The sequence below is a fragment of the Pelophylax lessonae genome (genome assembly GCF_965119305.1).
Source record: "Pelophylax lessonae genome assembly, chromosome: 3".
NCBI lineage: Eukaryota > Metazoa > Chordata > Amphibia > Anura > Ranidae > Pelophylax > Pelophylax lessonae.
In genome coordinates this window covers 358,012,875-358,034,345 of record NC_138770.1, presented here as the reverse complement: position 1 = coordinate 358,034,345, position 21,471 = coordinate 358,012,875, and positions in this window count along the sequence as shown.

The window sequence follows — 21,471 nt, the reverse complement described above, 5'->3', positions numbered from 1 at the left end:
TAAAATCATCATAAATAAATAAAATACATTTATATTATGTAATAATGCATAAATAAATAATAATTACCCCTAACCTTAAAAAATATTAAATACATTATTATTATTATTATTATTAATAATAATAATAATAATAATAATAATACATAAACACCAAAACCGGAGCAAAAAATACTATTATTAATATTATTATTATTAATAATAATAATAATAATAATAATAATAATATTTATTTATTTTTTTGTGTTAGGGTGTTTGGTTATTTATTATTGTTATTTTTTTTTCTTTTAAAGGGTTAGGGGGTTTAAGGTTAGGGGTTAATTATTTATTTATTATTTACTTAGTATTCATTTATTAATTTCATTTTTTGTATTTATTTATGATTATTTTTATGTACTACTGTGTATTTATTTTGTGTCTATTTATTCATGTATTATTTTTATTGTTATTATTAGTAGTAGTATTAATAACACCCTAACCTAACCCTAACTCTAACCCCTTACACAAAAAATAATAATAAATGAATAATAATAAAAAAAAGAAATAAAAGCTAATGGAAAAGCTAAAAAAAGTTGAAATACCTTGCAACAGATGATAGTTAAAAAAAAATGCCAAAGCTCAAAAACGCTGTATAAAACGTGTATAAATAGCGTACCAAAACAGCTAAAAAAAAAGCTGGAAAAATACACAAAGACGCTACGATCAGATGTAAATGCAGCCTCAGAGAGAGAGTACATGTACTGTGTCAGATGGCTTCACAATGTGGAAAAGGTTTGAGGGAGGTACCAAATGTAAGAGTTACCAGGACTAGTGACTGGCTAGCAGCGGGCAGAGTCTGTTATCAAAGCAAGGGTTAAGGCAAGTGGTAACCAGTAGTATACTCATTGTGGTCAATACTAAAAGTCGTCACCCCCTGGTAAGGACAGTCGGTGTGGTGTGCCTGAACCGACGTAAGGGGGGGTAGCCTGTAAATAAAGAGGGCACCCCCAAGGGAAAGAGGTAGAGAAAAAAGGGTGAAGGAGGGTGGGGTGACGATCCGAGGCAGCAGGCCGGTCTAGGGGAGGGGCGGCGCTATAAAGCCCGCTAGCTCCTCCCACAAATACCGGCCTGCGGCCGCACACTTGTGGTCAATACTAAAAGTCGTCACCCCCTGGTAAGGACAGTCGGTGTAGTGTGCCTGAACCGACGTAAGGGGGGGTAGCCTGTAAATAAAGAGGGCAAAAGAGTAAGCAAAACAACACACTTTATTCAAAACATCTAGGACACAAGCTTGCGAAAAGCCAATCTCAATTCCTTCTCTGGGTGCGGTATATACACTTGGAAGGCGTCCGACTCCCACCTACCAAGCCTTTTAATGATATGGCCTGGCGTATTATTCCCCGAAGCAGCCGTAGCCGCTCCTATCCGGAAGGAATGGCCAGAGTGCGCTGCCGGGTCCCACCCCAGTCTGATGCAAAGAGAACGTATGTAAAAAATGAATTTGGACGTAGTGAGGGGAACGTCCAGGAGCGCAAAGAGCGGTGCATGGCCGGGACTGCTCAGGGTCTGAGCCACGAAAACATCCAACACTCTGACAGGGCACCAAAGATTCCCAGACGGGTAAAACGGGATGGTAACGGGGTGGCCCACCTGCCTGGTCTTGGTGCTCTGCAGAGTCAAAACATAATGATCCCACCATTTGACGAGATCTCGTTTGAGGAGACACAAACGCCCCTCAGCTGCGGAAGCAACCGAAAACTCCCCGGGCCTGAGAAAACCGTAGAAGGCCAGATACATTGCCGCTTTGACCACTACATTCGTGTACGGCTCAAAGGGCGACGTGTCCAGTAAGTTGGAGAGGGCCCTAAATTTCTCCCCATCTATCGGCAGCCGCCTGATGGGGGAATGGTGATCCAACCTGCCAATGCCCTTCAGGAGGCTCTTCAGAGGATATGCCCGGAGGAAAGGCAAGGAGTTTGGATGGCGCGTCAGAACGTGGTGTTGAACACCCGCCAGATATAGTTTAATAGTACTGACAGATAGCTTGAGTTGGAGGTGGCGAAGGCGACCATGGTCTGCACTGACTGGTCATCCAACCCAAATTCCACTAAAAACCTTTGGAAGATGGCCAAGGCTCGGTCATAAGCCTTCCTGGTGTTGGATGACAGAGCCATACGGGCCAACTCCCGTCCATGCGCCATGATGCGGGCTAGTCCAGGAGCAGATCCTTGAACTCCGGGGTCCGCGTGGGACATCTGTCGGCCGTCGGGTGGAGAGTGAAGAAAACCTGCAATTTGGAGCGGGAAAGAGCGTCAGCGGCTAAGTTGGTGTGACCCGGAATGTGCTCACAGAAAAGAAAAAACTGGTAAGTGGCAGCTACCAAGGTCAGCCTGCGGACCAGCCTCATAATAGTCAGGGACGATGAACGGCCTTTGTTGATGATATCACAAGCAGCCATGTTATCACTGAAACATTTGACTGCCTTCCCTGACCAGTACCTACCCCAGGTGACAGCAGCTGCCACAATAGGGTATAATTCAAACAGCGCTGAGGTCTCCTGGAAAGCAGGTAAGGCTAGAGACTCAGCCGGCCAACTATCCCTGAACCATGAGTCCCCGAAGATGGCTGCGAACCCGGTACTGGCGGCCGCATCCGTCCAAAACACAGGGGACTGGGCAGAGATGGGCGGGATGAACATGGAGATACCATTCCAGCTTTCCAGGAACTCAACCCACATACCCAGGTCCGCCCTGGCAGGGGGATCCAAGTGGGAGATGACACCCTCCGGAAGACCTGGCAACAGCCGCAGCAACCGAGAGATAAAGGACCTGCCCTGGGGGATGATTCGCATGGCAAAGTTTAATGACCCGATCAAGGACTGCAACTCCTTCCTGGAAAAAGACCCTAGTTCCAGGAACCTGCCTACCACCCCACGAATACGTTCAAGTTTGTCCACAGGGAGGCTGGACTGCATGGAGACAGAATCCAGGGTAATCCCCAAGAAATCCAGCCTGGTGACGGACCGACCGTTTTGCCTGGTGACAGGGGAACCCCTAAGGTGGAAAATAAGGCCAAGGTACTACTTAAACTGACCGGCGTGCAGTTGCTATCCTCGACCAACAGAAAATCATCAAGGTAGTGCAACACCGAGGGGCACCTGGAGACATTCAGAAGGAGCCAGCAGAGCGTCTCAGCAAAGGTATCAAAAATCTTGGGGCTGCTTTTAGACCCAAAAGTCAGCCTGGAAGCGAAATAATATTTCTCCCTCCACTTTACACCGTGGATGTGCCATAAGGAGGGGTGAATAGGCAGCAGCTTGAAGGCATTGGCAATATCCGTTTACTGAGCCAGGCAGCCCTGCCAGCCCCTAAAATGGCCTGGATGGCATTGTCCACGGTAGCATAGTGGAGTGAGAACTCGGCTGAAGGAATAAGGGAATTAAGGCTGGGGTTGGTGGAAGAATGAGGAGCCGACATGTCGATAATCAAGCGTTTTTTATTGGTGAATTTGGTTGTGGCAATACCGATCGGGTTGGTACGCCAAGAGGAGAAGGGGGGGGGGCCGGGAAGGGGCCTAACATGAACCCCTCCTGCACTTCCTTCTCAAGTAGTAGATCTACCGACTCCGGGTCCTCCGTGGCCGACAGTAAATTGGGACATTCCAGAGTCCCCGTGGGAAGAGACACCAGCCCCGTGTGGAACCCACCCAAGAACCCCTGAATCAGATACTCCACCAGGTGTGGAGACGGATGAGCCTGCAGGTAAAACTCCAGCACCTCGACCTTGACCCCGGTTAGTCATTGTTTAGGGTACATCTTGGATGGACACATGGATTTCGTGTGAGCCCTGAAACAGATGGAGCAGACATGGAGCAGCCTGCAAGCACTGAAGCTGCACGCCCCCCCATTGAAATTATTGCAAACCTGGGCTTTACCTAAGAACACTATGGGACGACCCAGCTTATCCCTAAGGCCACGCTGCTCTGACCTGCCAGCACCCCCCCCTGGGACCCCGGCCGGGGAGGATACAGCCTCCATGGGGCAAAGGCTGGCAGAATGTGAAGTGGAGGAGCATGTGGCACAGGAGGGAGGTGCCAAGCCTGCGAAGTGCCTGCAGAAGAGCTCGGTATCCAGTAGACTCCAATCCACGCGAACGTTGAATTGAGCCAAGGCTGCCGCCGCCTTGGCCGAGACTGACTTATGAAAGTCGAAGAAGGTAAAACCCCCGTATTTGTGCCCTAAATCCACTATCTTATGCAAGTAAAGATCTAACTCTTCCCGCCGCTGCGGGTAAACGGAACACAAAACGTCCCTGTAGATGCCGAAGGCCAGGACAAACTCGGGGATAGTGAGCTTCTTATTAAGCCTGGGGTCCCTGGCCTTCATGACTACGGACAAATCACCGTAATTGTAGACCTTACTTTCGACCATGTCCTGGGAGGCAATGAGGAGAGCCACTAGGTTGACATCCTTCCCCTCCAAGATATCCTTGCGGAGAGCCGCGGGGACCAAGTGGGCCGGGGTGATAATAGGAGAAACCGTGGAAGAAGGCAAGATGGGAACTGGGGGCCTACCCTGATCACTAGCGGGAACTGGGGTCGGGACCGGCAAGGAAGGAGGGGGACCCCCTTGAGCCGGACTGGCGTCCTCCAGCTTAGTCAGCCTATCGCCGATGGACTGTAGGGAAGATAGGATGGAGTCCAGGGTTCCTTGTATGGCAGACGAACAGCCCTGAGAGCTGGTGCCCAGTCCCGGATCTTCTGGATGTTCCATCATCAATCTGAACAGCTCCGCTTTTCTTGCAGTGGCCGGGAACGAGATACCCTTCTGACGTAGGACCGCCGAGATCTTCGGAATAGTCCAAGACCCGTAAGAGCCCAGCGGAGAAGGAACCCGACGACCCCTGGGGGTACCGGACCTGACAGGGGTGCCGATCCTGGCTGGCGTGGAGGGGGAGGAAAATCCATCTTCCAGGGTGGCTCCTTGAGGCCCGCTGTAGAAGGAAACAGAAAAAGTAGAACGCCCAAGACCGATTAACGACCGTAACGTATAGGAGAACCACTGGCTGGCTAGCTAGATCCCAAAGGCGAAAAACTTAACTACCCCGTGACAGGTGAGGCCCTGCTAGATGCCAAGCGGCCGGTGAGAGGCTCTACCTATGATTTGGGCGAGGGGCGTGAGCCACTGACGTGGTGGCGGGAAAGATGGCCTCTCGGTGACAGTAAAAGAATCAAACGTGTGGCCGTGACAGGTGAGGCCCTAACTATAAACCCCATGAGAAGGGTGGAGCGAGGCGCTAGCTTTGGTTTGGCCCGTGGGGCGAAATAATCTCCGACGAGATTGGGGGGTTGGCCTCGCGGGACCGGCTATGAAGGGGGGGGAACTAGGGCCAGCACCTGAAACCCTAACAGCCAGTAGACTAGCCCTACCAGGGAGGAGGGGGCAATACATGACAGAACAACACAGCTGGAGAGCCACAACAGAGTAACGAGAAGGACAGACGACATGAAGAGTGGTAAGTGCACAGAGGTGATGAAGCCGTGACGGAGCACAGGAACCAAAATGCAACCGCAGGTGAATAACATGAGGAGTATACGGGCCTGAAGTGTACATGAAAGGGGGTGGCCACCGGGCAGCCAGACAAGGTGACTAAGTGTGTGGGGCCAAGTGACAGACCAGGTTTAAGTGTCTATGGGCGATGCCAGAGAAGCGTCTGGGAAAATTAAATAAAGCTGAGCCGTGAGGTACATGAAGGAACCTGAACCTGAAGTAGTACCTGGTGCCGGCATTGAAAGACATGGAGAGAACCTGAAGGAAAAAAAGGCAAACGGTCAAAAAAGGGGGGGACGATGCGTGACCCCCCACTAGAGATACATTACCTGTACCCGGAATGGAAACACACATACCTACAATGCAAAGAGACCCCCCCCCCCCACCAACCCTCAGGTACCAAACCCCCCCGCCCCCTCACTCTAAAAAAGGCCGGGCGACCCCCCCCCAACCAAGGCAGCCATGAACAAGCAGGGACAAGCAGGGGAACATGGGATGATATACCCAACCTAACAGAGGCCGATAAGAGAGCAGGAGAACATAAAACAGGTAGCCGTGGCCTAGTAAGGCAGGCACTGTGTGCATGAGCCTGTGTACGGGGGTAGCCGTGGCCTTCTGGAAGGCAGGCAGTGTGTGCATGAGCCTGTGTACGGGGGTAGCCGTGGCCTTCTGGAAGGCAGGCAGTGTGTGCAGGACTGAGTGTGAAAAAATAGCCGTGGCCTACAGAGGCAGGCAGTGTGTGCAGGACTGAGTGTGAAAGATAGCCGTGGCCTACAGAGGCAGGCAGTGTGTGCAGGAAGATGCCTCCTCCCCCCCCCCCCCCCCCCCATGATAACAAGTACCTGATCCCCTACTGAACAGCAGGAGAAGCAGCGGCGAAGCTGGCAGTCACGGCAGAGAAGCTGGGCTGGATGGCAGCGGAGGGTGAGACTCAGCACCGTCAGAGGTTGCTCAGGAATAGCAGAGATCCGCGCCACACGCAGCGCTTCCTGGTACAGCACCCGACCGGACGTCCGGTCCACAAGGAGGCGGTATTCGGCCGACGTCAGGTGATCACCCAGAACACCTGACCAAGCCGAGTGACGATCCGAGGCAGCAGGCCGGTCTAAGGGAGGGGCGGCGCTATAAAGCCCGCTAGCTCCTCCCACAAATACCGGCCTGCGGCCGCACACTTATCCAAACAGGGGGTCAGGGTAGGGAGCTATCAGGAAGCATACCTCCCAACTTTTTTAAGATGAGAACGAGGGACACCTATTAACAAAAGTATGTAGGCATAGGCCCCCCCCCCCGCCATGCCCCCTCAAGGGAGAATTTAACAAATAAAATAATTAGTTAAACTTACAAATTCTTGGCTTTTGTCATTTACAAATGCAGCAATTTAGATAATTTAGTATATTAAAAAAAAGTAATATAATAATTATATTATAATAATTTATTAATTTGGATGAAAGGTTTAGCACTGTGAAACACTTTTTGAAATATAAATAATGCATTTTATATACAACTATATAGATCAGACCAAAATGAGGGACAAATGCAGAGGACAGAGGGACTTTGTTCCAAAAGAGGGACAGTCCTTCCAAATCTAGATCAGTTGGGAGCTATTGTTGCAGAACATGCTTAGATTGGACTACAGCTATAAATACTAAGCACAGCCTTCCAAAGTACACAGATCAAAGGGCATTTTTCAGCTTGCAGGAAACAAGGGTTGGGATCTGATGTCACACACTACACAGCACAGAGCTGAATGTAACCTGACACCTGAGTGGAGGGAAAGAACACACCCCCTCTACACCGACACATAGGGAAACATGCACGTCTAAAACTGTCAATCACCTGCTGTGTATTAGATGGGGGTGGGGCCATCTCCCAGGTTTGCTTGGTGTCAGAAATGGCTCATGCAGATAGCAGAGGAAGGAGAGAGCAGGCAGGATCCACATTAAGTGCTATGTACACTATACACACTACATGAGGATATGCTTAGTTCATTCTACAGAGGTTTACAACCACGTTAAGTGTACAAGCCTGTAGTGAACCAACATAGTTTTGTCAAGTTTTAAGGTATTAAACCCAAAAGCAAAAATGTATTTTATTGCTGCTTTCCAATTCTTAGATGTGATGGCTGTATTAGTCTTCTTTTTCAGCCTTTTTTTCTTTTATATTCTCTTGGTGATTTCTTGGTGATCTGGCTGTTTTTTTTTTTTTTTTCAACAAAAAGTTTGTTCTGCAAATGTATCACTCAACAGTGTTAAAGAGGAAGTAAACTCTTATTTTTTACTTGTACCTACAGGCAGTGCTTTAAGTGGGCCGGTATGCACTGGTACTCAGTACCACCACTTCCAAATATGGCTCTTGAGCATACCGCCACCTCTCCGTGCGCCTTAGCGTACTAGTACGCTCATTTTGGACATCTGCGCCCTCAATTGCCCCCCAAGAATATTTCCCCACTCCAGAGCCAAACCAGTCACCACCAGTGAGTCCCCCTGCTCCGGAGTCCCAGCCCAGGCCATGGGGGGTGCTCTGTGTGGACCCTGATGTGGGGTGGGGGGGCGAAAAAATGTATAGGCTATAATAGAGTACCGTCACCTCTTTTGGGCCACTTAAAGCACTGCCTACAGGTAAGCCTATAATAGGGTTTACCTGTAGGTACTGGGAATATCTCCTAAACTTGCACAGTTATATTCAGAGCGCATGCAGCTGATGGCGTCATCGTCACATGTGCTCTGAAGGTCTGGCTTACCATGCCAGACCTTCAGAGCCCGCGCAGCAAACAGAGACTCCAACGCACATGCCTGGGACTGATGTCATCACGGCTCTGGCCACTCACAGCGCCGGACAGGGCCGCTGATAGGGGGGGGGGGGAACCACCAGTCCTCCTGTAGGGGGCCCCAACGGGATATCAGTGCAATCTGGAGGAGGGGCAATTACAGAAGCAAGCCCTGTGTGGCTCTCTGCAGCAGCTGAAAGCCAGTTTCTCCCCCTCCTGCCAGCTTTCAAATGCTGCAGGGAGAGACACAGACACAGGGCATCATTCCTGTAATTGCTTCTCTGACACTGAACCCCCTCCCTGTTCTGCTTGCTTCTGACCCCCCCCCCCCCTTCTTTGTGCCCCCTTTTTAAAAAATTGTAAAATAAAATAATTGTAAACATTTTTAACATTAAAAAAAAAGTTATACTTTATTTTTTAAATGTAAAAAACAATTAAAAAAGGTCTTTTTCATACAGGTTCTCTGTTATGTTTTTGTCCGCTAATAATGATTTCAGTGTATTTTTAGTGAAAATATTGATACATTTGGGAGGGGGCCCTGCCAGGTAGGCTGTAAGGGGCTCCCTGATTTCTAACAGCAGCCCTGGTACCTTACATACATACTAGCTCATTATGTCTTTGTCTTACAGGTTACACCAGTGCAGTCAGTTCCAGTTACATAAAAAAAAGTAGAACACGCTACATTTTTCCTGCACTGGACTGTACTGGAACGTTGTAAAATGCATCAAAAACGCACCAAATTGCACCTAAATACACCAAAAATGCACTGGAACACACATGTCCTTAACCAGTTCTGGACCGGAAGGATTTGCCCCCTTAATGACCAGGCCATTTTTTTGTGATGTGCACTGCGTTACTTTAACGGAAAATTGCGCGGTCGTGCCACACTGTACCTAATTAAAATTTATGTATTTTTTCCCCAAAAATAGAGCTTTCTTCTTTGGGGTATTTAATCACCTGTGCAATTTTTCACTTTCTGCTATATAACATTCCCAAAAACTTATTGAAAAATCTAAATTTTAGGCCAATTTGTTTTCTGCTACATATTTTTGGTAAAAAAAAAATCACAATAAGCGTATTTTGATTGGGTTGCGCAAAAGTTATTGCATCTACTAACTACGGTTAATTTTTTATTTTTTTTGTTACTAGTAATGGCGGCGATCTGCGATTTTTGGCGAGACTGCGACATTGCGGCAGGACAGATCGGACGCCTAACTAACATTTTTGACACTTTTGGGGGGACCAGTGACATTACTATAGTAATCAGTGCTAAAAATATGCACTGTTACTGTAATAATGAATTGGCAGGGAAGGGGTTAACATAGTGGGTGATCAAGGGGTTAAATGTAAGCCTAGGGGAGTGTTTCTAACTGTATGGGGGTGGGGCTTTTGAAATGATCATAGAGATCTGTGTTCCTATATAGAAGGATCACAGGCGCTCTGTGATCATTCCAGAGAGAAGAAGGGTCGGCTGTATTTACAACAGCTGCCTGTCCTTCTCTCTCAGCAGGGAGCGATCGCGGGTGGCCCCGTGCATCGATGTCCCCGCTCCTGAGTTACTAAGAGAAGAAACGCTGCTCCAGGTGAATGGTGATGAATTGAGGTGGAATCTCTCATAGAGTGCCAGCCCTGGCCCGCCTCCGTGGAAACTTGTAAAGAAAGAAACAGCCGCACATCCAGGAATTCCAATAGCCTTTATTTTCAAAGTAATGACACCAAAGACACCAACATGAGGTCACATAGACCCGTTTCACACATACATCTTGTGCTTAATCATTACGCTGTGCGCTCGCCCTAGCAGCAGGCGCGCAACCGACATAGTCCTACGTCGGTTCGCACAGGAGGGGCTGCCTGCCACAGTAAAACTTTGGCAAGCGGTCCTTAAGTGGTTAATTAAGGTTAAAAAAATAGTGAGGGGAAAAATGCACTGGACCGCACCAACAAAGCATCAAAAACGCACTGGAATGCACAAAAAATGTGCATGCAGAAAAGCATCCGGAATGCATCCGGATTGCATTTCTATGGTGTCAACTGGCCCTAAGACAAACCATTTACCACTGATGGGTGCTTACAATGATTGGCTTTTATTTATTCCTGTAAAAAACATTATCCCAAAAGGAAAACAAAAATTCTAACTGCTTAAAAAATGTAGCTGGAGTTTGGATTCAATTTGTTCAATTTGTTTCAAATCTGCTATTCCCTTCAAGGCTACCCTTCCAACAGACTGACAATGCTGCTGTCCAAAGGTGCCCTTTTTCTCCTTCATCCAGAGTGGAGGCACTCTAATGTATGAGGTGTGTTACCAGAAGTAAAAATAAAGGGAGAAAAGCTTAAAGAAAGAAAAATGAATGCAGTGATCACATCTAAGGATAGTAAAGCTGCGCTATATTACACTTTAGTCTTTGGGTTTATTACTGCTTTGTCATCATATTCTGGTTTACCCCGGCTGTTGTGGTCAACATACAATTTCTCGAGAATTCAGAATGATGAAACATGTGAACTTTTAGGGAAGACCTTGGCAAGTTGCTGTAATAAAACATACTGTAAAAACATGCCACTGTCACGATGGGGAAGTAAGCACAGAGACGGGGAGCAGCTAGAACGATATTTATTATTGTCTGATAATCTAAAATTAGTCAATGCTCTATGGTTGATTTTGAAAAATTAAAACTGTGAGAAAGCATTGGTAGCCAGTATCACAGAAAACATGTACAGAGAGAGAAATAAAGACTGCAACAATCAATCTGCTTTAGAAAATACTAGTATTCTGGAGCTCACTCTGGTTTCAGTACAGAGGCGTAACTAGAACCTGCAAGAAACCATGAAGGGCCCTCCGGACTCCTGGCCGGGGCCCTTCCCTTCAAGCCTGGGGCTCTTCCCACTGATCCTGGGGCCCTTTACTCTCGTTGCGGGTCCCTTAATTACGGTCCTGCAGTGGAACCCTTTCACAAGTTCTGCAGTGGGCTCTCTTTCTGCCATCTTGGGGCCTCCCCACGGTGGTGGAATGCCATGGCCTGGTCACAAGTGGAACCTTTGCGATCCTGGAAGTTCACCCACTGGTGTCAGTAGTTTTTATTTTTTGGTATTTTAATTATATTACTTTTTATCATTTTATTTTATTTTTTTTACAATGTCACTGACTATGACTCTGTCCATTCAGAAAAGGAAGGAGCTGGTAAATTACATATTTACCGACCCCTTCCTGGTTCTCTATTGTGACACCTCCCCTGCAGCAGCCGGCAGGAGAGGGGAGGGAGCACAGTGGGGGGGGGGGGCAGCACAGTGAGGGGAGGGGGACCAGGGGAGCACACAGGGGCCCAGAGACATCAGAACACAAGTGAACTGGATAGGAGTAGTGGCAGTGGCAGCATACAGCGGAACCAATCTCCTCCATTTTCCTCCTGCGGCTACAGGAGGAAAAAGGAAGACAGTGATTTCTCTACATGCTGCCCCCGCTGCCCCTCCTATCCAGGTGCCAGGTGTACAGGGGAGCCGCACAGGAAATTGCAACCCCTGCAACCCTTGTAGTTACGCCCCTTTTTCAGTACATTTTGGTGTCGATTTACTAAAGGCAAATAGACTGTGCACATTGCAAAATGCAGTTGCCCTCTGTAAGTGCAGTTGCTCCAGAGCATAGTAAATGAGCAGAAGCTCTGCTGATTTTTATCATCCAATCATGTCCAAGCAAAAATGCTGTTTTTTTTTATTTTCCTTGCACGTGATTGGGTACTCTTTGCAAAGTGAAGCCTTACCTCATTTACTAAGCTCTGGAGCAACTGTACTTGCAGAGTGCACAGTCTATTTGCCTTCAGTAAATTAACCACTTTATGTCACTGATCTGGAACAAGCATGTAAATGTGATAATAAGAGTTCCTCATCTACATACTTGTTCTGTGTCTGTGCTTCAGAAAGGTATTGAAGCCAATGGATCAAAGTGACAGCCAGGCAACTAAGATTTTCAGAAGTAAAAGTCAGCAATGTCAGCATCTATATTTTCTTGGCACTGCTTTTCTTAAATGTGCCCATGGGTAAATTCACAAAACCCTTCAGGATTACTCAGTGGTACAGTGGAAATAATAATTGGCATGTGTGTAGAGTACTTTTATCTGCCTGAACTAATATCAAAAGAGATGAACACTAATGCCTCGTACACACGATCAGATAATCGTACGAAAAAAATTGCTTTCAAATTGATCGCACGATAATCTAATCATTAGTACACAGCTTTCCACACCCGAACACCACATTTGATCCAATAAAATCCAAAGGAACAAACAGGAAAACTTTTGTCATACGATAGCCTAGCGAACGACAATCGTTTAATCAGTACAGTATTCGTCCGCTAAAAATCGATAGACAAAGACCATGCATGATCAGAAACAGGAAAATAACCCTGAAAAAGCCTGGCTGCCATTGTTTTGTTTTGCACTATCCGATACGTAGCTACACAACCAGGAAGCTTTTCCAGAACCGTATGAAAAAAAAAAATCATATGTTTAGTACGCATTGTTGAATTCAATACTAGTATCATGCAACAAAATGCAAACAATAAGTCGTCTCAATATCTGATCGTGTGTACGAGGCATTAGGGAATGATTTACTAAAGGGAAATAGAGTGAAATTGCACTCTACAAGAGCAGGTTCTCCAGTGCTTAATAAATGAGCAGAAGATCTGCTGACTTCCATCATCCAATCATGTGCAAGCAAAAATGCTGTTTTTTTTTGTTTTTTTTTTAATTTTCCTTGCACCTGATTTGGGTCTTTGCAAAGTGAAGCTTTACCTCATTTACCAAGCTCTGAAACAACTGCACTTGCAAGGTGCAACTGCACTTTGAAAAGCTCACAGTCTATTTGCCTTTAGTAAATCGACCCCTTAGGTTTTGTTAACATTAAGGCTAGGTTTCCACTCGTGCGGCTACGAAGTCGTGCTACTTCTAGCACGACTTCGTAGCGAAAGTAAACTCCGGCTTCAGTGAGACTTGTCCCTCATATATAGAGGGAAGTCGCACTGAAGATGGCTCAAAAGTAGTGCACGAACTACTTTTGAAGTCGCCGCAACTGAAGCCGCGGCAGTGGAAACGGGCCCTATTGAAAACAATGGCTTTTGACTTGCTGTGCGACTTGACATGTGTCAAGTCGCACCGCAGGTCGCACTAGTGGAAACCGAGCCTGAAGCAGATTCTGCAAGTATAATGCAGTCCGTTACAGCAGGAATCCCAATAAGCAAAGAATTGACATATTACAAAACAGAAAGCAAAATGAAAAGAAGAAGGAAAAAGGGAACAGGGTAAGAAAAGTTGTTGAAAAACTGTTGAATCCAAATCCTGTTAGTGCCTGCTTTATCGGTAGAATAAATAAAGAACAGCTCAGAGCCTCCAATCAAAAATTGTAATACTCTACTGTGGATTTGTTAGAAATATAAATAGCTACTTGACAAATCAATTCCAAAAAAGTGTCAATATCAGTCACCAAGTCACCTTTGTGTCACAAAACCACTTAAAAAACACGAATGCCAATTCCTTCTGAATCTAAATAAAAAAATTTGAAGGCTCCTTTCACACGAGCGGTGCACCCAGCGGACTCTGTTTTGCTCAGCGTGGATCAATCCACCGATCCCTGCTGAGCAGGCAGATGACAGGCCCGTCTCCCCTTACTTTGCAGAGACGTAGCTGTCAGATCCCCACTCTCCTCTATGGGAGATCAGATGAAAACGGACCGCCTGTCCGTAGGGTTTCCATCCGTCTGGATTTCACGGACAGTATCGGATCAGATAGCAGCGGGTGTCAGCGGAGATCTCACTGCTGACATCCGCTGCTCCATAGGGGTACATAGAGCATCCGATCAGGTTCGCCTGAAAAACTGGAAAGCCCGTGTGAAAGGGGCCTAAAAGGACTTGTTCACATTTTAGCTATCCATAGTGGTGTGCTAATGTGCATTATTTAATACGCATTATCGAATTTTGTATTAAGCCACCTGCTGCAGCCTCCACAATGGTTCAAAAAAATGCAACACAGCACACTACAATGCAGAGTATGTATGTTGTGGTGCACTGCAGTGTATTGTGCATCATAATCGCCTGTATAACGTGTTGAGGTTGCCATTCACAATGAATCACACTGAATTTGGGGCAGGTGCATTGTGGGAATGCACGTTACCCTGCACTTTGCCACATTGCCCAAGTTTGGGTATAGTTATAAAGCAGTGAATATTGCGTTCAATAAATATTCACTGCTGGTCAATCTTTGTGGCATGTGTGTTTTAAATGACAGGGAATAATTAAAAGAGAAGAGAGTGGTGAATGTTAGTCACTGCTCTCTGCTCTGCCCCTCCAGCACTCACTGGAGCACTGGGCTAGAGAGGGGGCGGGCACAGCTGGCTCTGACTCTCAGAGGTGCATTGAGAAGCTAAGCCACCTGCCAATCAGGCATCCAGGTGGATCCTGACAATATGGTTGGGATTCTTACAGAGCTTGTCTTGCGGTCGACTGATTATGGGACACAGGAGAGCACAAGTAAGTTCACTCCTGTGACCCAGAAGAGAAGTATGACCAAAAAAGGCTTTGGACATACTTCTCTTTTAACCTCCTTAGCGGTATTCCCGAGTGTGGCTCGGGGTTAAATTTCAGTGCCAAAAGCGGTAAACCCGAGCCACACTCGGGGTACCGCTAGGAAGATCGATGGATCCTGTAAGAGAGGGTACTCACCTTGTCCCCAGGATCCAGCGATGTATCCCGGCGGTGTGTGGTGGCGGATCTTCCTTCCAATGCTCTGTGCCCCGGCTTCCGTCTCCTGCGACGTGACGCTCGCAGGGGGGTTGAACTGGCGGCAAATTCAAACAGTAAAACACACCAAACACACTGATACATTACAAAATAAAATAAATTCACATTTGTTTGACCCCAGTGCCCTTTCCTGCAGTTTGACTGTACTTTTTATGTATATATATATAGATATATATATATATATATATATATATATATATATATATATATATCTATATATATTTATATAGATATATATACATACACGTCTATCTATCTATCTATCTATCTATCTATCTATCTATCTATCTATCTATCTATCTATCTATCTATCTATCTATCTATCTATCTATCTATCTATCTATCTATCTATCTATCTATCTATCTATCTATCTATCTATCTATCTATCTATCTATCTATCTATATACACACACACACGTATATATATATTTATATACATCTATCTATCTATCTATCTATCTATCTATCTATCTATCTATCTATCTATCTATCTATCTATCTATCTATCTATCTATCTATCTATCTATCTATCTATCTATCTATCTATCTATCTATCTATCTATCTATCTATCTATCGATCGATCTATCTATCTATCTATCTATCTATCTATCTATCTATCTATCTATCTATCTATCTATCTATCCATCCATCTATCTATCTATATATATATATATATATATATACACACACACATATATATATATATATATATATATATATATATATATATATATATATATATATATATATATATATATATATATATATACATATATATATATATATATATATATATATATATATATATATATATATATATATATATATATATATATATATATGTGTATATACAGTATATATATATATATATTTATATATATATATATATATACATATATATATATATATATATATATATATACATACATACTTATTTATAGCTATTCATTATATTATAATTTGTGATTTTGTGTTTCAAACTTCATCATACCCGAGATGTTATAAAGGAGAAAACACACAGTAAAAAATACATTATATGTAAATAGTTGGTTTGGGCTACTCGTTCTTAAGAATTACTAGCAAAATAATTGTACCGCTTTCAGCACCTAAAATCGGAAAGAATCATACCGCCAGGGAGGTTAATCACGGCTGAATATTTAGTATAAATATGACCCTAGGTATTTATCCTATGACTTAGCAGAGGATACATTTTGACCAATGTAATTACGTACCTTATGAATCTTCTAAACTGTAACTAGTGGTGTTTATTCCTATTCACCAGTTCGTTCCATTGATAATCCTGTATTGAAGTTGCTGCCTTTCTTCAAATTAACAAGTATATTTCTGTACTTGCTGTAAATATTACTAGTCTGAAAATTGAAAACTAGGGCAGTCTCAAAATCTAGAGACTAATTAGCTGTAATAAACTATGTTTTTTTCTTTGGTTTAGTTATATGTTAATATGTCTATGTACTCCCATCAGCAAAGATATCTATATCTTTTATATCCACCCAGATACTAGGGAGTGGTGGGACAAATATTATGTTTTTCAGAGCAATACTTCTGGCCCTTCATACTGAACTCCATCCCTGGAGACAGGAGTAATGAATGTTTATTTTGCCTTTTTTACATGTCCAGTTACCATAATACATTTCAACCCAGCATCCATCTATTTACAGTTAAACAGGCTTAACAACACAATTGCATACCAACATGTTTTTGAACACGACTTCATACAGGGAGTAGTTTAATTCCATTTGTTAAAGTAAAAATAAACTCAAAAACAAACATTTATAATATTGCATCTTACCAGTCCTTGGATGTGGTGGCTGCTTTAGTTTTTTTTTTTAGGCTTTTTTTTTTTCTTCATTTTAACCACTTGCTGCCAAATCACGTATCATTTGATTTCAAGTGGTTGTACCGGAGTGATGTCTGCAGCTGCAGGCATCACTCTGGTACCGTTTTTTAGAGCTAGCCGTCAGCTCTCTTGTTAACAACCGAAGCGGCTAAGCAGCTGCTTGGCTGCTATTACAAGCAATGGAAGGGGATGTGCCCCCCCTCCCGCCGCCTTCCATCGGGGGAACCGAGCGACAAGCCAGCAAGTCCGCCGACTGGCCTGAGAGCCAAAGAAAGCCAGGATCAGGTTTGATCAGGTCTCAGATGTAGAAGAAAGTGACGTCATGACACCACTTCCGGTTTACTGGAACCTTAAAGGCGCCAGTTTTAATAAATTGTATTGTATTGAAAGTATTCAAAAATTCATATCTTGGCATTTTGAGTGCTTTCAAGTTCAAAGGAGGGATTTGGGGTCTGATAGACCCCCAGATCCCTCCATAAAGAGTAACTATCACGTGCCTCTTGCTATCACAGGGATGTTTACATTCTTTGTGACAGCAATAAAAGTGATTAAAAAAAAATTAAAGCAACAGTGTAAAAATAAAAAAAAATAATAATTGAAAAAAAAAAGGCGAACGTGTCCCACACATGTGAGGTATCACCGCGAACGTCAGTTCATGGGCATTAATTCTAGAACTAGATCTCCTCCGTAATAGCAGAAATTAAGCTGGCAACTGGATAACTCCTTAGTATTATCCTTTATTTGGCTGTATAATACACACAGGATCAATATACCTCCTCCATACAGCTAAAGTGGTAACCTGTAAAGGCTTTTAAAGCGTTGCCTCTAAATAGAAAAATTAAAGGTTGTTTGTCGCCGTTGTGTGGGCGTGCACAATTTTAAAGTGTGACATGTTTTGTATCTATTTACTTGGTGTGACATCAACTTTTATATCTTACAAAAAAATTGGGTTCTGTATTATGTTTTTTGCATTAAAATTTTTAAAAAAGTGTATTTTTTTTCCCCAAAACTGCATTTGGAAAAACAGCAACGCAAATACTGTGTGACATAAAAAAAATATTGCAAAACCCACCAATTTATTCTCTATGGCCACTGCTTTAAATAATATATAATGTTTGGGGGGTTCTAACTAATTTTCCAGAAAAAAAAAATGATATAATTAATTATTTAATTCATAATTTGTTGATCCGGCCAGTAAGGTTTATTATTTTCCAAGTTTCATTTAACATACCAAATGCTGAAGCAAAAGTGGTAGTTCAAGACTGGAAATAAACCATTTAACACTTTTACTCATGTTTGTAAAGACTTTAACCCACATGGAAAAAAGAACTGTTGCTGTAACTGTTCATAAATATGTGAGCTAGAGCTTTAGCTTCAATTTATTAGTTATGTTCAGCTACAACAGCTAGTACATCTAACACTACCCTCTGCTGTTCAAGGGTGGCTCCATTGCTCATCACTGCAGACTGGAGCCATCGTCTAGGGATGAGCTGAGTTTTCCTGGGTTCCAGCAGGGTTCAGCAACTTCAAAAAAGTTCAGATGCCAAACCCGAACCAAACTGAAATCAATGGGAGCCAAGTCTGGTATATTAAATAGCTCATTTGTTGGGCTACTAGGCAGGGGGGTGTAAAAAAAAATAGCATGAAGGATGGGCACTGCCCTGAGGAATAAGTGCGAATACAAAAAAAAAAAAATTAAAAATTGTATGACATTTACAAACAAAAAAGGTGTTTAAAATTGGTGGCAAATTCCATTCCATCCCCAGCTTCTTTAGAAAAAAACAAACAAAAAAAACAGCACACAGACCCCCACCAAGTGTCTGCTACATATTTTGGGGGACCTTTGGAGGGGTCTGTGTGCTTTTTTTTTTTTATATTTTTAAATGTCACTTTTGCTGTAGCCCCCCCCCCCCCATTTTTACCAGGCTACATGCATTCAACATGAGGGTGTGACCTGCCAGGAAACATTCCCCCCCCCCCTGGAAAAGCAGCTTGTCTTCATAAGGAGGACAAGGGCCTCTTCTTCAAAACCATGGCTGGCGGTTGTGGGGGGGTCTCAGGGTGTGGGTCATATCAGAATTTGAAAGCCCCGTTTAATAATAAGGGGGTCCCAAGATACCGGCATTCACCATGTGAATCAATAAGGGGTACCACTACTCATACTTAAAAAATGTAAGCTAGAATTATAGGCACCAAAACATTTGATGAGACAGTAAAAAATAAAGAATCTCTAAAAATGTCACTGGTTGGAAAGTTATTGTTAATAACGACTCACTAATAAAAAAAAATATGACATTTTTGTTTAAGAGTTTAATACTGCTTTAAGGAAAATGCAGCCTTTACAAATTCTACTATGCCAGCAAGCCTTTTCCATGAATTTCCTGGGAATGAGCATGTAGTATGTTTAAATATAGTATGCTATTGGAGCAACATAAATTATTTTTGTTCATTGTTTCAGACAAGAAAATGCAAAACACACAGATGTGTGCTAAAGAAGTACGGTATTCCATGACGTACAGTCATAACATGTATTTAAAACACAATAGCTGCATGCATATTCACAACACAATATGTGACTTTAGATGTAAGACACCTGGCTGAACAGGAAATAAATAATTCTTTATCTGGTAGTACTTTATTTTTTTACTTCAGTGAAATCATTTTCTGCTTTAGCACTTTAGCAAGCAGTATCCAATACTCAACAATTTCACCCTCCACGGAATTCCCTTGTTTGACATGGTAACTCAATATGTGCTTATAACTAGGCAGCATTTTGTCTCGTGATGAGCAATATACATTTTTTTTAAACCTGAGCTCCAGAAAGATATTTTGCCAAAGTTTAATCAAGTTATGTATTCATTAAGAGTTTAAAATGTATTTATTGCAATAAGCAAGCATGAATGCTTGAATCTAAAATAATCTCTATACAATTCCTTGCACATTACCAGTCGCACTGGAAGATGATGGGGCAGCACTAACTTGTTGTCCAATGCTTTTACTACTTTGATGACCAATACATAATGACCTGAGTCACTATGTTGCCTTGAGGAAGGGACCCTGCAGTGCCCCGAAACATTGGGTTATTTCACTATTGTGACGTTGCACTAATAAAGGATTGTTTATGTTTGCAACTGAGTGCCGATAATGTCTTATCATCTTATTGGGGAGATTTCACTTCACCTCCTGTCCATGTGATAGTAAGACAATAAATGATGGGATAGTTAAGGCTGAGACAGGAAGATATAGAAAGAAATAGTAGCCTCTCGGAGGTTCTACCCTTACCCAGTTTGCTGAAAAAGCATTTTGTTGGTATTTGTGTTCCTATTGGAGAGGCTTCCCATCAGTTCATGTCCAGACATTTAGTTGAGGGAAATTTTCCTGGTGGGGACACAGACCTCAACAAAAATCTCATAAACTAGAAAAAGATATTACCCCATAATGAGCTTCAGTTGTTTATTAAAGGCTTAAAGTGATACTAAAGTCTCATTGTTTTTTCATTTAAAATAACAAGCATGTTAGTGTCGGTTCACACTATGGCGATCCGACTTTGGGGGCGACCTGTGAAGTCACGTGCATCGCGACTTCGGCGGGACTTGCACAAACTTCATATAATGGAAGTCAATGCAAGTCGCTCCGACGTCGCCCCGAAGTAGTACAGGAACTATTTTCTAAGCCGGAGCGACTTGAGTCGCTCCTATTAGAACGGTACCCGTAGCACGGAATGGACCGCGACTTGTCAGCCTGACTAGTCGCCTGACAAGTCGCTGTAGTGTGAACCGGGACTTATACTTACCTGCTCCCTGCAGTGGTTTTGCACAGAGCAGCCCAGATGCTCCTTTTCTTGGGTCCCTCTTCGGTGCTCCTGGCTCCTCCCTCCTGTTGAGTGCCCCCACAGCAAGCAATTTGCTATGGGGGCACCCCAGCCGAGCTGCAGCTCCCTTTGTCCATTCAGATATGGAACTGTAGCCCGGCCCCGCCCTGCCCCTTTTCTCTCCTCATTGGCTCACTGACTTTAATTGACAACAGCAGAAGCCAATGGCGCCACGCTACTGTCTCAGCCAAAGAGGAAGGGAGTCCCGAAGAGCCAAGTATCTCGTGCAACATCGCTGGATTGAGATGAACCTCAGGTAAGTATTAGGGGAGCTGCTGCACACAAAAGTTTTTTTATCTTAAAGCTTAGAATGCATTAAGATAAGAAAAAACCTTCTGTCTTTACAACCACTTTAATAAACAGGTGACAAAGAAAAAGTTCCACTTACACCATTTTGGGGCCTCACTAGACCCCTTTCTTAGGGTGACAGACAAACAAACATCACCCATAGAACTACTACATATATACCTTCCAACTGAGCAAAATCACCGCACCTGTATCCATGCTTTTGCAAAACTAGACTGACGCTCATTATTAGTCCTAGAATTTTGTTGAAGTATAATAGTCCATATATAAAAACAAGAGACTCCTTCACTAAACACTCCATGGCATTCCAGTCAGTCTGCACCACAAACAGGGCATAAATTGGTGCACAGCCATTAAGAACC